The sequence below is a fragment of the Pongo abelii genome, chromosome 8 (assembly GCF_028885655.2).
Source record: "Pongo abelii isolate AG06213 chromosome 8, NHGRI_mPonAbe1-v2.0_pri, whole genome shotgun sequence".
In the NCBI taxonomy this organism is placed as follows: Eukaryota; Metazoa; Chordata; class Mammalia; order Primates; family Hominidae; genus Pongo; species Pongo abelii.
In genome coordinates, this window is record NC_071993.2 from 14493179 (window position 1) to 14508441 (window position 15263).

Below are 15263 nucleotides of genomic sequence, written 5' to 3' on the forward strand. Positions count from 1 at the left end.
AGACTCACCCAGTCTGGTTTTTCCACGTTCCTCTGTCTGCTTTTATCCTGTCCACACCGGCAGCTGATTAGATGGTGGCCACCCAGATTGAAGGTGGATCTGCCTCTCCCAGTCCACTGACTCAAATGTTAATCTCCTTTGGCAACACCCTCACAGACACTTTGCATCCTTCAATTGAATCAAGTTGACACTCGATATTAACCATCGCAGATGGGGAGAATGAGTCTAAGAGGAAGGGCAAGAGGGTGTTCTCAAGGTGAATTCAAAAAGGTCCTTAAAGAAAGAGGGCCCCTAGGGCAAGAGAGGCAGTGGAGCAAACTGCCAGTTGAACAAGTTAGACTGCCTGCTTGTACCCCACTTCTGGACTCTGACACTCAAAACACAGAAGTTCCCCCAAAAACCATCTGAGTAGGTCTGCTGTAAAACACCAGCGCATGTGCTCACAACTGGTTCATATTCCATTTGTGATTTTGTAAATAGGGTGTGATGATTGTTTTTCTGTGTCAACTTGACTGGCCTAAGGGATGCCCAGATAGCTGCTAAAACATTAGTTCTGGGTGTTTCTGGAAGAGACCAGCATTTGACTCAGGAGGCTGAGTAGAGATATACCCACACCAAGGAAGGTAGGCATTATCTAATTTGTTGAGGGAAAGAATAAAACAAACAAACAAACAAAAAATTGAAGTTGACTTGGGTCTTCCCTTGGACATCTGAGCTCCCGATTCTCAGACATTAATGAAGCAGTGTCACGGTCTAGAGTAATACCAAGGTTCGTCGTCTCATGCCAAGGAAATCGAGTATGCAGACACAAGAAGTGGGTTTAGGAATGGAGGTTTAATAAGCAAAAGAAAGAGAAGGGAAAACAGCTCCCTCTCTTCCAAGAGAGAAGGGCACCGAAGTGGGAATTCCAGCCACCCCAGGGTGCACTGGATTTTATAGACTGACTTCAGGAGGCAGTGTCTGATTTACACAGGGCCCACAGATTGGTTGGAGCTTCCCCAAGCTCCCTCCTTCACCACTTACATCACGTAACCTATGTTGCTGTGCAAAGTTATTTATTAACCTGCCTATGTAGCCCACCAAGTTGCATATGCTTTAGCAGAATTAAGCTTTCTATATCTTATGTGCCCTGCAGTGCCCTGAAGATGTTGATTTCAATAAAGGTTTGCTGAGTTAGCAAACACATGCATAAAATGGACAGACACTACTTGGTAGGCTGAGGGAGGAGGATCGCTGGACTCCAGGAGTTCAAGGCTGTGACAGAGCAAGATCCTGTCTCTTAAAAAACAAAAGGACAGACAATGCATAACCCAAAAGAATGAAAAGAAAGATCTCTAATGGGATTTCAATTGCGATGACACCTGAGTGCTGTAAAGAAGGACTTTTTATTTGTTTGTACCTAGAAGTATTTTCTTGTGGAGCCCATCAGTTTCTGCAGACATGCATAAATTTTTAAGCATTCTTTGAAAGGGACTTGAGGGACATAAACAACAAAAATACTGAAATCACTCTTTGCTTTCTGGGATATAAAACATAAACATAACTGATTTTCTCTGTTCTTCTTTTATGTTCAAATTTGACATTTTATGATTCATAATCACAAATCACAGCACAGCATAATTTGTCTTCCTCTACCGCTAACTTGAATTGCCAGCAATGCAAGAAATTTCCCAACCATCCGGCCTGCCAGAATCATTATAAACTTTGATGACATGGCCGGGCACAGTGGCTCACATCTGTAATCCCAGCACTTTGGGAGGCCGAGGTGGGCAGATCAGGAGATCAAGACCATCCTGGCTAACACGGTGAAACCCCATCTCTACTAAAAAAATACAAAAAAAATTAGCCAGGCCTGGTGGCACATGCCTGTAGTCCCAGCTACTTGGGAGGCTGAAGCAGGAGAATGGTGTGAACCCAGGAGGCAGAGCTTGCAGTGAGCCAAGATTGTGCCACTGTACTCCAGCCTGGGTGACAGAGCAAGACTCCATCTCAAAAAAATAAATAAATAAATAAATAAATAAATATATAAATAAAATAAAAAACTTTTATGACAGAAAATTCTTTCTAGATCAACTTTTGTCCCTTCATGATTGTTGTGTCAATATATAGTCTTAATCTGTTACCATCACATTGTTATAGATGGCTTCAAATCCTTATTTTAAAAGAAAAAGAAAGAGAGAAAATTATTCCTGTTTGTCCAAAACTTTATAAATGCAAATTGGCATATGAAGTACAGAGATTTTTTCTTTTCTTGAGAAGGCTCCTTCTGCTTTATATACACATGGGATCTCATTCTTAATTAGGTTTTAGCACATGAACAAATTTTCTCCTTATATAAACAAAGTTAATAGATGATAGATAGATCAGACAGGTAGAGAAATAAACACACATGTTTGGAAGAGAGGATTAACATGAATTTTGATTCAGTATATATTCATTATATCAAGGCAAAATTCCAATTAATGTAGGAAAATGCCTTACAGGTGGTGAGATATAACTTAGGCTTGGAAAAAATGGAAGGCAAAAGGCTGACCAGATGTAAGTTATCCAGGCAAAAAGAGAGGCTTTCTTGAAGGGTCAAGGACAGAAGAGTGATGAGCTCTGAAGCCAGGTAGGTGGGTGATGACAGATGGGTACCACGAGGGAAAGCAAGCCAAACAGTTTTAGTCTTAATCATTTTAACTCAATTATGTGTATTAAGATCATTAAAGATTCATGCCAGTGAGTAAGGATTCAATTACTATAGACATTATGTCATTCAGTTTGCTAGCACTTCCAGTAGAAATAATGTTTATGTATCATGACATATGTGCAATTATGGACAAATATAATTTATTCACATACAAGAAAATCCCTATAGCTTAGTAGTAAATTATATTCATGATTTAGCTATCATAATCATGAATGTAACTGTACACAGAAAGAGAGAGAGAGAGAGAAGGGAGAGGGCTGTGGGGAGATCCCACAGATACTCATTCGGGTAGGCTGAGATCCCTTCTGTCAAAAGATATAGAAAGTCATGTTACAGGTAATTCATAAGAAATTAACTATGTTTTGGTTTTGTTTGGTTGGATTCTTGTACTGAAGTTTCTTCACAACAGAATGATATATTTCCCAACACTTCACCATTTAAGAAGACAATCCAAAGCCTTTGAGACTTAGAAATCAGGACTTATCTTATCTGAAAGGAATGAACAGATTCTGTTTTCAAAAGGGTAGGCTACCAAGGGGAGAGAAGAGACTTGCTGAAAAAGAGGAGAGCTCTGAGAATTGGAAGACAGGAAACTGGCCCAGCCCAGGAGATGGTAGGAATTCCTCAAGACAGGGAGGAGGGAAAGGGATAGTGCTGTCCACAAGTGCTAGGAACTTGCCCTCCGTCTCCACAAGGCTGCCTGGAGATGGGATGGCAGGGGGGCTGGACACTAAACCCATAGCATTATGAGCTGCAGCAAGGGTCCCCTCTTGCCTGGTCCAGGCAAGATCTCAGTGAGGAGCTTCCTGCAACCAGTGTGGCTGTCTAGAAATCAGGACAGCAAGGGCTCCATGTGCCAGATGCGGCCATGGCAACACTGGTGCACCTGTCAGGGTGATTTGATTGTAAGCAGACAATGCTGGCCACCAAAAGAGGATAAATAAGGAGTATTTCACAGAATCAAGGAGAAAACTGGAAACCAGGCCTCAGAAAAGAAATAAAAAGAACAGTTCAGGAGATCTAGATAACCAGCCATCTCCACTCTCCTGGGGACTCCACTGTGACAAAGCATTGGGTTCCACCCGTTTTCTGTCCAGATGTCAAGAACACAGCTCCAGTTCAAACTCCCAGAAAACTGAGCGTGATTGGCTCGGCTGGGTTGGTCACCCACCTATTGGCCCAGTAGGGCAGGACACTTAATTGACAATCCCACTAAGCTATATACAACTGGGGAGGAATCATTTCCCAGATGAATGTGAGGAGCTACTGGCTAAAAGAAGGGAGCATGCTGGCAAAAATGCAGGTGTCCACTACAGATGGTGACCACTGTGAACTAAAGGAATAGCCTCTTCCAATTTTTCCCATACTCACACAAGACCCAGGATTTTTATATAACCCATTGTCAAATAGGGGAGCCTCCTGAGGACAGCTATTTGTGATTTATGATAATAATGGCACCTTGAGCCAGTTTTAACCTGATTTCATAAAACAATGAGGCATTGTTTGTGCTTGGGCATAGTGGGGAAAATTCATTCCTACTGTAGCTGCTAGTGATCTTCTGTTTGTTTCTTCACATCCACCTTCTACCCCTCATTGATACCCAGAGGCTGACCTATGTGAGGTGCATACAGGTTCCCTGGCCCTCTGTTTTCTGACTGGATTGGCTTACTCAGGAAAGGTAACAGCTTCATCTTATTGAAGAGGACTTCATTGCCACTTGTTGGCATCCCTAACCTCCCCACCACCCCACCCCCGGCCCCCTACTTTACAAAAAGTTCCTCTGGGAGTTTAACTTGGTCATACTCCCTTACTACAAAACTCCCGTGCAGTAGCCTCCCTTGAATAGTCTTCCTTTCCATATTGAACAGGTGTCATGAAAAGTTATTATTTAACAGTTACGGCACCTGCAATTTGGACAGAATCAGATTCATCGCCGGATTCCCAGACCTCTCTCTCAGAACCCCAAATATGCACCTTTGAAGCCTTTGTGTTCACTCCTGGCCAATTGACTGGAAATCTGTTTGTGAGTCTGACTGCTGAGCCAGTAATCTCGATGGCAGCCCACTGAAGTACAAGATTCCCATCATAAAATGCCTGACGGCTCACACTATTCACCGAATATCCTCTACTATCAAGCCCCAACAGATGGGCTGCCTGATCCATAATGAAAGGACCACAACTGAATGAGAAAATTGACTTACATTGTTTAAAGGAAAGAAGACTGTCTCTTCTTGAATGAGGAGGAGGACTGGTCAAAAAAGACTATCTTTTTGACCTAACTCTAGTCAGGCTCCTCTAAGCCCTCAGGGACCCTGAACTATGACTCTGTCCTTTTCTTGTTTTGTCCAGGTTCAGCAAGAATCCTGCTGCATTTGTTTAGCAAAAATCTCCATGGTTGATAACTGATCAATTGCTCATCCCCCACCCTCAATATTGGATCACACTGGCCCATCTTCAGCAAGAATCCTGTTGAGTGGATTTAGCAAGAATCCCCTATTCTTGATGTTTTCTCTTGGTAATTTTCTATCCACTGACTCCATCCTGCTCCTTGGCTGGAAATATCCACTTGCCCTTGTTGTATTTGGAGTTGAGTTTTATTTTCTACCTACTACAAAACTCCACTGTAGTAGACCCTTTTGACTTGAATAAAATCTTCCTTGCCATCTTAAAATTTTGATTTTGATTTTGATTAACACTCTGTAATGACTCCATTGGAGTATTCCATCTGTCTCTTGCCAGGACCCTAAGTGATACAGTAAAAAGCAAATTCAGGTCAAGTAATCAGAAAACCAATGACCAGTGTGACTCAACCAATCACACCCTGTTGTCCAAGTATGTGCCCATCCCTCCTTTTCCCAAGATTAAATATGATCTGGGCAGCTGTGAATTGGTGTTTAGCAAAGAGCTCAGGAAGGCCAGGAAGCAGCTTTCAGTGCAGCTTGTTCTCAGGAGAGCCTGGAGCCAACAGTCAAAGGAGTCCCTAAAACTCCCCAGCTCCTTACATCAAAGCAATGAAAATGCAGGGTGAGCTCAGCTCACCTGACACCCCAAAAAGGGCGAGATGGCTGTTGGGTTTGGGCACTACTGCACCTTCATGCTCTTCCGCACCACATCACAGGGGGCCGTTGCCAGAGCCCATTCTCACTCCACTGGCTGCCAAGGGCTGTGTCAGGGCCACCTTGGAAGTTTTGTGCCCAGTTGCAATAGTGGAAGAGGGTGGCTAGGCCACACACATTACATATGTGAGAGTCTGCGCTAGTGCCAATTAGCAGCATGTGTTGTTGACCCTCTTTCAAAGTATGCAACAGTCAGTGGCATCAGGAGAGAGAAGGTGGAGCCAATCACAGGTAGATTCAGACGCAGAATATCACGCAGTGTTATTGTTAGACAGAGCTGCAGCCTGTCCCAGGAATAGAACCGTGAGAACAAAAGCCATAGCAGAGGGATGTGGTGCTTAGAGGTTTAAAGAATCGCATTTTGCCTCTAATATGCTGGGAAGACAGATGCAACAGCTGTCTCGTAGCTTCTCCTACAGGTTGGAAAAATAGCTGCTATAAATTGCCACAGCCTTTTAAGTCAGAGCTCTAATGTAACCTTCGTACCCTTCACAAAGAAAAGAGCATGAAAGAGTTAAATCTCAAACTCCAAAACTGCTAGAGGAAGAGAGAAAGAGAGGCAGAACTTAACGATATGCCAAAAGTAGAAACTATGGAGAACTCTAAAGAAATGAGGGTGTCTAAATTCACCTGGAGGGTTTTCTCCTCTAGACAAAGGCCAGGGCAGGAGAGAAATGTCCTCCCACCTCTGGCAGATGCTAAGCCTGGCTGACTTGACATCCAATCCTGTTTCTCTGAGTGCCTTGCGCTACTACAGAGACTGAAATGTCAAAAACATCATTCCTCAGACTCTCCGGCATCTACAGTCCTGCATATGATGTAGGTTCAACCAATTCAGTGCATCCATGACAGACATCAATGCAGTGCTAGTTACAAGGAGAGATGGTAGGTGGGGAGCATCCACGGTGCTGGCTCAGATCCTGGCAGAGGCAGGATGGCTCTGCAGTCAGGAGTTTCCTGGGTTGTGTTTAGCCTGTGGCAGAAGCAGCAATGTCCCCAGTCTCCCAGGAGTTACATATACGTGTAAGGGTGGGGCATGGTGGGTAGGGTATCAGGCTCAGTTGCAGAAAACAAACTTTTCTAACTGGTTTAAGCAGAAAGAGATTTGACATCAGAATACAAGTGGCTTACAAAAAAATATTTGGGAGGAGTAGAGGAGCAAATCCCACGCCAAGTTCTCAGGACATCTTCCTGAGTCATGAAACCACACATTGTGATAAATGACATGGAAATTATAGCACAGGACCTAAAGAGAAATAAGAGACAAGAAAAGAGCCAAGAGCTCCACATCATATAGTCCTTGTATTGGTTTCTCATGGTTGCGGTAATGAAGTACTACACACTGGGTAGTTTAAAAAAACAGATATTTGGTCAGGCGCGGTGGCTCACGCCTATAATCCCAGCACTTTGGGAGGCCAAGGTGGGCGGATCACAAGGTCAGGAGATTGAGACCATCCTGGCTAACATGATGAAACCCTGTCTCTACTAAAAATACAAAAAGTTAGCCAGGCATGGTGGCACATGCCTATAGTCTCAGCTACCTGGGAGACTGGGACAAAAGAATCGCTTGAATCCGGGAGGCAGAGGTTGCAGTGAGCCAAGATCGTGCCACTGCACTCCAGCCTGGGCAACAGAGCAAGGTTCTGTCTCAAAAAAAAATATATATATATATATATATAATTTTATATATATATATATATAATTTTATATATATATATAATTTTATATATATATATAAAATATATAAATATATATAATATATAAATAAATATATATATTTATATAAATATATATAAATATATTTATATATAAATATATATATTATATATAAATATATATTATTATATAAATATATATATTATTATATATAAATATATATAAATATATATTATTATATATAAATATATGTATTATTATATATAAATATATATTATATATAAATATATATTATTATATATAAATATATATTATTATATATAAAAATATATATTATTATATATAAATATATATAATTATATATATATAAATTTATATAATTATATATATAAATATATATATATTATTATATATATATATAAATAAATTAGCCGGGTATGGTGGCGCTTGCCTGCAATCCCAGCTGTTCTCGAAGCTGAGGCAGGAGAATTGCTTTAACCTGGGAGGCAGAGGATGTGGTGAGCCAAGATTGTGCCGCTGCACTCCAGCCTGGGTAACAGAGAGAGACTTCATCTCAAAAAACAAACAAACAATCAAAAAAAAACAAAACAGCTGGGCACGGTGGCTCATGCCTGTAATCCCAGAACTTTGGGAGGCCGAGGTGGGCGGATTACGAGGTCAGCAGATCGAGACTATCCTTGCTAACACAGTGAAACCCCATCTCTACTAAAAATACAAAAAATTAGCCAGGTGTGTTAGCATGTGCCTATAGTCCCAGCTACTCAGGAGTCTGAGGCAGGAGAATCACTTGAACCCAGGAGGCAGAAGTTGCAGTGAGCCGAGATCGCACCACTGCACTCCAGCCCGGGCGACAGAGACTCCATCCTCCCCAACCAAAAAAAAAAAAAATCGATGTCACAAAAGATAAAGAAAGGCTATGGAGATGTTCTGTTAATAGATGGAAGGAGACTTGACAATACCTGATCCTAGAGCAGCTGCTATACTGGAGGAAGAACATAAGTTCTAAATAATATTTTGGGATAATTAAGACTGTTGAAATACCAGTGATAGAACAGATAAAGTACTGGGTTAATGTTAAATTTACTGAGGTTAATTATACCATTTTGTAGAGAATCTGTTTATTCTTAGCAAATACACAACGCATCATTTGAGGATAAACAACCACACTATATACAATCTACTCCCAAATGATTCAGGAAAAAAATAATATTAGGAATATAGAAAAAGAAAGTGATAAAAAAAAGCACGTGCAAAGAAAATGTCAACAAACAATAGTGAATCTGAGTCAAGTATATACAGATGTTCCCTTTACTTTTCCTTGAATCTATTCTTTAAGTTTGAATTTTCAAATAAAAGTTTTTTTAAGTTCCAGTTGAGTTCAGCAAACAAATACTCACAGAGAACTTACTATGCACCAAGCCTTGTGGACACAAGTGTGACAAAGACCTGGCCTCTGTCTTTTAGGAGCCCTGGTCTAGTGTAGAAGGAGGAACAGCCCCTGAATTAGGACAATTCGTTGCATTCATTTTTTCCAGGACCAAAATTTCTTTCGGACCCATAGGAATGCATAATTCTCTCTCTCACTTTATGAACTCCTCCTGCTCACTGGCATAACTGCCCATTGAATGATTCTTTAGCACTTTATTATTTGTGTGCAACAAAATTTCCGATATGCCACCATCCCATGTACACCACACAGCCTGGGCTCTGCACAAAGGGGCCAAGTATGGAGCGCTGGTTTGAGATCCACAGTCCATATAGCCTCTGTTGCTGTTTCCCTTCTAGGCTACCCGAAAACCAGAACTGAAAGCCATAGGGGAGAAGTGATTCACCCTAGAGCGTCAGGGGCTTCCAGAGGCTGAGTTGCCTACAGGAAAGCTGGGCTGCCCCCAGGAAGGCTGACCTGCCCCCAGGAAGGCTGACCACCTCATTTGGGTCACTGGTCTGGTTTTTTGGCAGAACTTTGCTTGCCCTCCAATTCTAATTGCAAAAGAAATGCTCTGAGCTCCCACTCAAATCATCTGCATCAGCGAGAGGAGCCACCCTTCTGGGCCAGACTAATTGGATTTGTCTTTATTGCAGTCATTATCAAGGGCTATTGGAAGCTACATAAGTCAACATGTTCCAACTTGCTATATCAACCTCCAGCTCAGAGCAGGTGTTTTAAAAAGCAACCGTCTGAAATTATGTGCAATGAATGAATGAATCCTTTCTCTCTGCAACAGAGTTGCTGTGGACTAAGGCAGTGAGTGATAAGACTGGACTTGCAAACTGAAACACACGATTTAAAAAAAAAAAAAAAACTGTTATAAAATGGGATTCACCATAACCATGCTGTTTGCACTGAGCTTCCCATTGGGATTTAAGTTGTACTTTACTTTTCAAACAGCATGCTTATTCTGAAAGGAGAGTCTGCCTATTTTACAGGAGAGGTGGGCCACTGCACCAGCCACCTTGCTTGTAGTGAGGTTCGAAGCCATCTGGATCTCACAGGGTTTCATCAATGCTGGCAGAGCCTGAGCTCTGCCAGATGTCAACAGTACCTTACTTTTTTTTTCTGAAGAAGTTCACTTTCTGCACCACCTGCATTTGGTACAATACACTGTGACTCTCCACTAAAATGTCAAACTATTTCAGACTCCTATTTATTCACTGTCTTAGTCCATTTTGTGCTGCTATTACAGAATACCTGAAACTGGGTAATTTATAGAGAACAGAGATTTATTTCTTACAGTTCTAGAGGCTGGTCAAGGGGCTGGCATCTGGCGAGAACCTTCTTGCTACATCATCTTATGGCAGAAGGTGGAAGGGCAAGAGGGCACATATGCCCAAGAAAAATGTGTGCACACACAAAACAGTGGGAGAGAGAAAGAGAGACAGACAACTAGAGAGAGAAAAAGGGGGCCAAGCTCATCCTTTTATCAGGAACTCATTCCCATGATCTCCCATGATAATGGCATTAATCCGTCATACGTGCAGAGCCCTCATGACCTGATCACCTCTTAACAGTCCCACCTCTCAATACCACTGCACTGGGGATTAAGTTTCCAACACATAAACTTTGGGAAATACATACAAACCATAGCACCTACCTCCCACCCACATCTTGGTTCTTCAATGTCAAGGTATGTTGGTTGTGAAGGGAATATAAATGCACTCATAGTATAAACACAGGAAAACATGTCTCCTCTTTCAATCCAAGACTTACTGGAATTGTGGCAAGCTTCTTGTGGTCAGAGATGAGGACTTCTCTTTATTTTGTCATTCTTCTGCTCCCATAAGCCCAAATAACAGTGAAATGTTAAGAACCTAGACATCTTCCAATAAATGCCCACTGACTGTGTCTTGCTCTCAGCAATGGATGGTTTCTCGGCTGATCTTCAGCTGGGTCCCACCCAGCTTGGAAGATGCCAGAAGGATGGCTGCAGAAAAGCAATCTCCCTCCACAGTGACTGTCACACTGCTGCTGCTGTCACCATTTATGTTTCTATCACCACCACCATGGCTGGGGAGCTGCCATGCCAGATGATGTCAGAGCACTCTACGAACATGCCGCATTTACACCTCAGGGTATACAGCCACATTCCCAAACATTTTTTAATCTCAGTATGAAAATCTGAAGATCTGCCGTCACAGAAATTAAAACTGATAATTTTTTAAATAGTTACTTATTAATTTAACACAATAACAAAACCCTACATTATCCAAATAACTATAATTTTTAATCCAAGCACACTTCAGTGAAAAGGGTGGCATGGTTTTACATTTTTGCAAAAACTCTTAAATGTCTGGCTGAAAAGAAAACAGCTGGCATTCTCATATCTGCTTCTACATTCAATCAGTTGAGTTATCACACATCATGTAGCCTCTGGAAAATTGCACCATACACTTGTGGGAGAATGAGAATGATGAGAATGACAAAGGAAAATATGCCTTGTATGATTGTCCAGAATAGTTTTGGCCTTTCAGATCCCCTAAGAATAGCCAGTATAGATGTGGTAGTTATGACTAAAGTGGTTGATTTCTGGCTCCAATTTCTCACTGCCCTGCCTCAAAATGTACCATACGCTAGCTATGTACCTCTTCCTCTCTGCCTCAATTTCTCCAGGAATTCTTTCAATCAGAAAATGTATATTGAGCACCCATTGTGGGTCACATATAGTTCTAGGTGCTGGAAATACACCATTGAGTGTTTCTGTCTCTGTAAAATTCCTGTGTTGAGGTTTCAACCCCCAGTACGATAGTATCTGGAGCTGGGCCTTTGAGTGGTATTTAGGTCATGAAGGTACAGCCCTCACAAATGGGATTAGCCCCTTTAAAAAAATGGACTCCAGAGAGCGTTCTTGCTGTCCTTCCACCAAGTGAAGATAAAAGAAGACGATCAACTGCCCTCCCCAGAACCCAACCGTGCTGGCACCCTGATCTTAGACTTCCAGTCTCTAGAACCATGAAAAATAAATCCACTCAGTCTACAGTACTTTATTATAGCAGCCTAAATGGGCTACAGCACTGAACAAAGCAGACAGCCCTTGTTCTGAGGGAGCTGATATTCTAGAGGAGGGATAATACAAGTTCCTAAATCATTGCAAAGACTCACCAGGGAATTCATGTAAAGGGCTTTCTATATAATCATGCTAGCTATCATGATTATACCTGTATTATAGACGAAGAAATTCAGACAGAGAAGTTAAACAACATGTCCAGGGTCACAGTGATACAAAGCAACAGCCAGGATTTGAACCCAAGTCTTAACCACAAGACCTTCTACCGGTTTCCAGTCTCCTCTTGGCTGTCATAAGGTGCAAATGTGAGGACAAGACAATGTGGCTAAGGAAGGATGATCTTTGCAAGAGCACCCTCGTAGAAGGGCAGATGGCTAGAACCTTATCAAATGTAACTAAGAGAACATGACAAATGCATCAATGTTACATTTTAAGATCCACTCTCCCCCAAAAGCTGTGATTCCACCTAAATCTTAGGATGCTCAAACTGTAAAAGATCTTAGACATACTCACACCACATCCAAATGTAACAGATGAGTCAGAGGAGGCTCCAACTGAGACACTTTCAAAAAATTAGATATGCTTGCTTTCTACATACTTGCTTTTCCTGCAAAACCCAGTAGCTACTCAAGAGGCTACCAAGAACACAGCTGGGGCTGCAGAAGCTAAGGCAGGGCCCAGCAGACAGCATGCATCTCAGACTCTGACGTCATGACAGACTGGAAGCCCCCATCTCTCTGCAGCAGCCACGGTTGGCCCCTCATGCTCTCTTAAAACATTCTCACCCTTTCTCCTGGTAGCTTCCCTCCCACCTTTCTGATTTTTCTTTCCAGTGTCCTCTTCACGGACACTTACATGCAGTATTCATGTGTCATTTTTAAATTTTTCATAGAGACAGGGTCTCACTCTGTTGCCCAGGCTGTAGTGCAGTGGTTTAATCACTGCTCACTGCAGCCTTGACCTCCCAGGCTCAAGTGGTTTAATCACTGCTCACTGCAGGCTTCACCCTTACATCTCAGCCTCCTAAGTAGCTGGGACTATAGGTGGCACATGCCACTATGCCTGGCTAATGTTTTTATTTTTTATAGAGACAGGATCTCACTATGCTTCCCAGGCTGATATCAAACTCCTGGGCGCAAATCACCTTCCTGCCTCTGTCTCCGAAAGCGCTAGGATTACAGGCATGAGCCACTGTGCCCAGACCACATAGAGCTTTCACATTATATCTGATGACTCCAAGTCTCTCTCTGCAGCCTCAACCTCTCCATGCACTTGAGGTTTGAGTAGCCAACAGGTGACGCACATTTCCCCTTGGGTGCTCCACAGGCACCTGATGATATCCAAGGTCCCTCATAAACCACTCAGGTGTCAAGGCCAAAGAAATATCACCCCCTCAAAATCGTTCAAATCTGTCCAGATGCCTGAAACTACCCTCCAGTTTGGGGCTTCTCCACTCACGTGAACTATGGTGATTGCCTTCTAACTGCAGCCCCCAACCAATCACTCTTTGTTGTATGAACACCTAACAAGGGCCTCTGATATGCCAGGCATGAGGCTCAGGGCACAAAAGTATCCAATCTTGTCTTCTTTAAATTCACCATTCACACTGTAAGCAGAGGTTTCTAGTCTCAGCCCTTTTCTACTTAGGTAGTATAGGAAACTGGCTCGGTGTGTGTGAGTTTTCGAGACAGACCTGGGTAAACATTCTGGTTGTTCTATTTGTCACCTGCAAAACTTGGAGAAAGTTGGTTTCTTGGTACTTTGGTTTTCTCCCTTCTAAAATGGAGAACAATAATTCCTAACTATAAGGTTATTTCCAAAACTCAGTAGGTCTGTGAAGCATCCAGTGCACTGGGGAGCACACAGCAAGTTCTCATTAAGGGGTAATTATTGATGGCTATGTAAAGTGCTTACAGAGCATGTCAACATCAACAGAGTCTTTGGTGTTCCCCACAGTGGCACCCAAGGCTGCTGCTGCTGTGCTCTGAGCCTCAGTGCCTCCCTCCCGTCCCCTGTTAATCGTAGTTCCTGCTCAACTCCATGGCACTGCCTCGGCAGTCTCTCCTGGAATACACTCACCTCTTCTTTGTCATCCGTCAGCTGTCTCCCAGGAAGCCTCCTCCAGTGCCCCATGTGGGCCAGACACTGCTCCCTGGCAATGTTGAGCCTGCACATGAGGTACAGCTGCAACAAACGGGGTCAAAGTCAAAAGGCAAGCACACCTATGCTTTCACCTTGGTACAGAGCTGCTGCCCAGGCCCATTGTGTGCCCCCATCCTAACCACTCTGGGCTTCTTTTCCCCACAAGGTCTATTCAGCTGGAGTGGGCTGGATAATGGGAGGAAGAGGACTGCCCTGGTGACAATTCTGGCACCCTGGTAGGCAAATGACCAGTGCCCGCACGGCTCCTGAGGACATGACCACCCACTGCCAGCCACGGCTGCCCCAGTGTCGCCTCTACCTGTCTCCTCATGGGAATGACAGCCTCTGCAGAACACCATACAGGCTGACATATGTCTGGGCTGCCATCGCCTAGTGCTCTAGGGCTCATCATTAAGTCGTCAAATCTTTCCCTGCCAAAACTCATATATCTAAACGCTGAAATATTTCCTCTTTTATCAACTCCAGTAAACAGCTGATTTTCCCCAGAGTCGACGTTCAGCCAGTGATGTGCCCCATGGCCTAGCTGATCAGCTGTCCTGGGGCACACTGTCACCTGCAGAGGCCCATGTTCCCAGCCAGGATTGCTGTCAACAATCGCTACCATCACCGTCTATACCTCTCCACTCATAGCTCTATCCAGTCACCGCTTGTCACCCTGAACTTGCCTGTCCGCTTTCCTCTGACACACCATTCTGTCAGAGGGGCCACGATGAGGAGGATGTTTAATGCATCTTTATACCCCCAGCACCAAGCCCAGCCTGGCACATCGCAGCACCAGGTGAAATGCTGAGTTCTCTGCAGATTGGCCCATTTCTCCTCCCGACCTCAGGAAGCAGAGAGTTGGCTGTAGAGATTCCAGAGGCAGATTAGGAAATGGCACTCAGAGCTGAGGAGATCAGACGGAGCTGCCAATGACCCCAGCTTTTCCTCTGACACTTTCTAAAGACAGAAGGCCCTGCTAGAGAGGATGACAGCCACCTCTGGTCAATGGAGCCTTCTGGAGGTACCACTCACACAGCCAGACTGCGGACCGAACAGACTTGGCACCATATCATTAATCCTAAATAGAAAGAAAAGCCATCATCTGGCCGGGCGCGGTGGCTCACGCCTGTA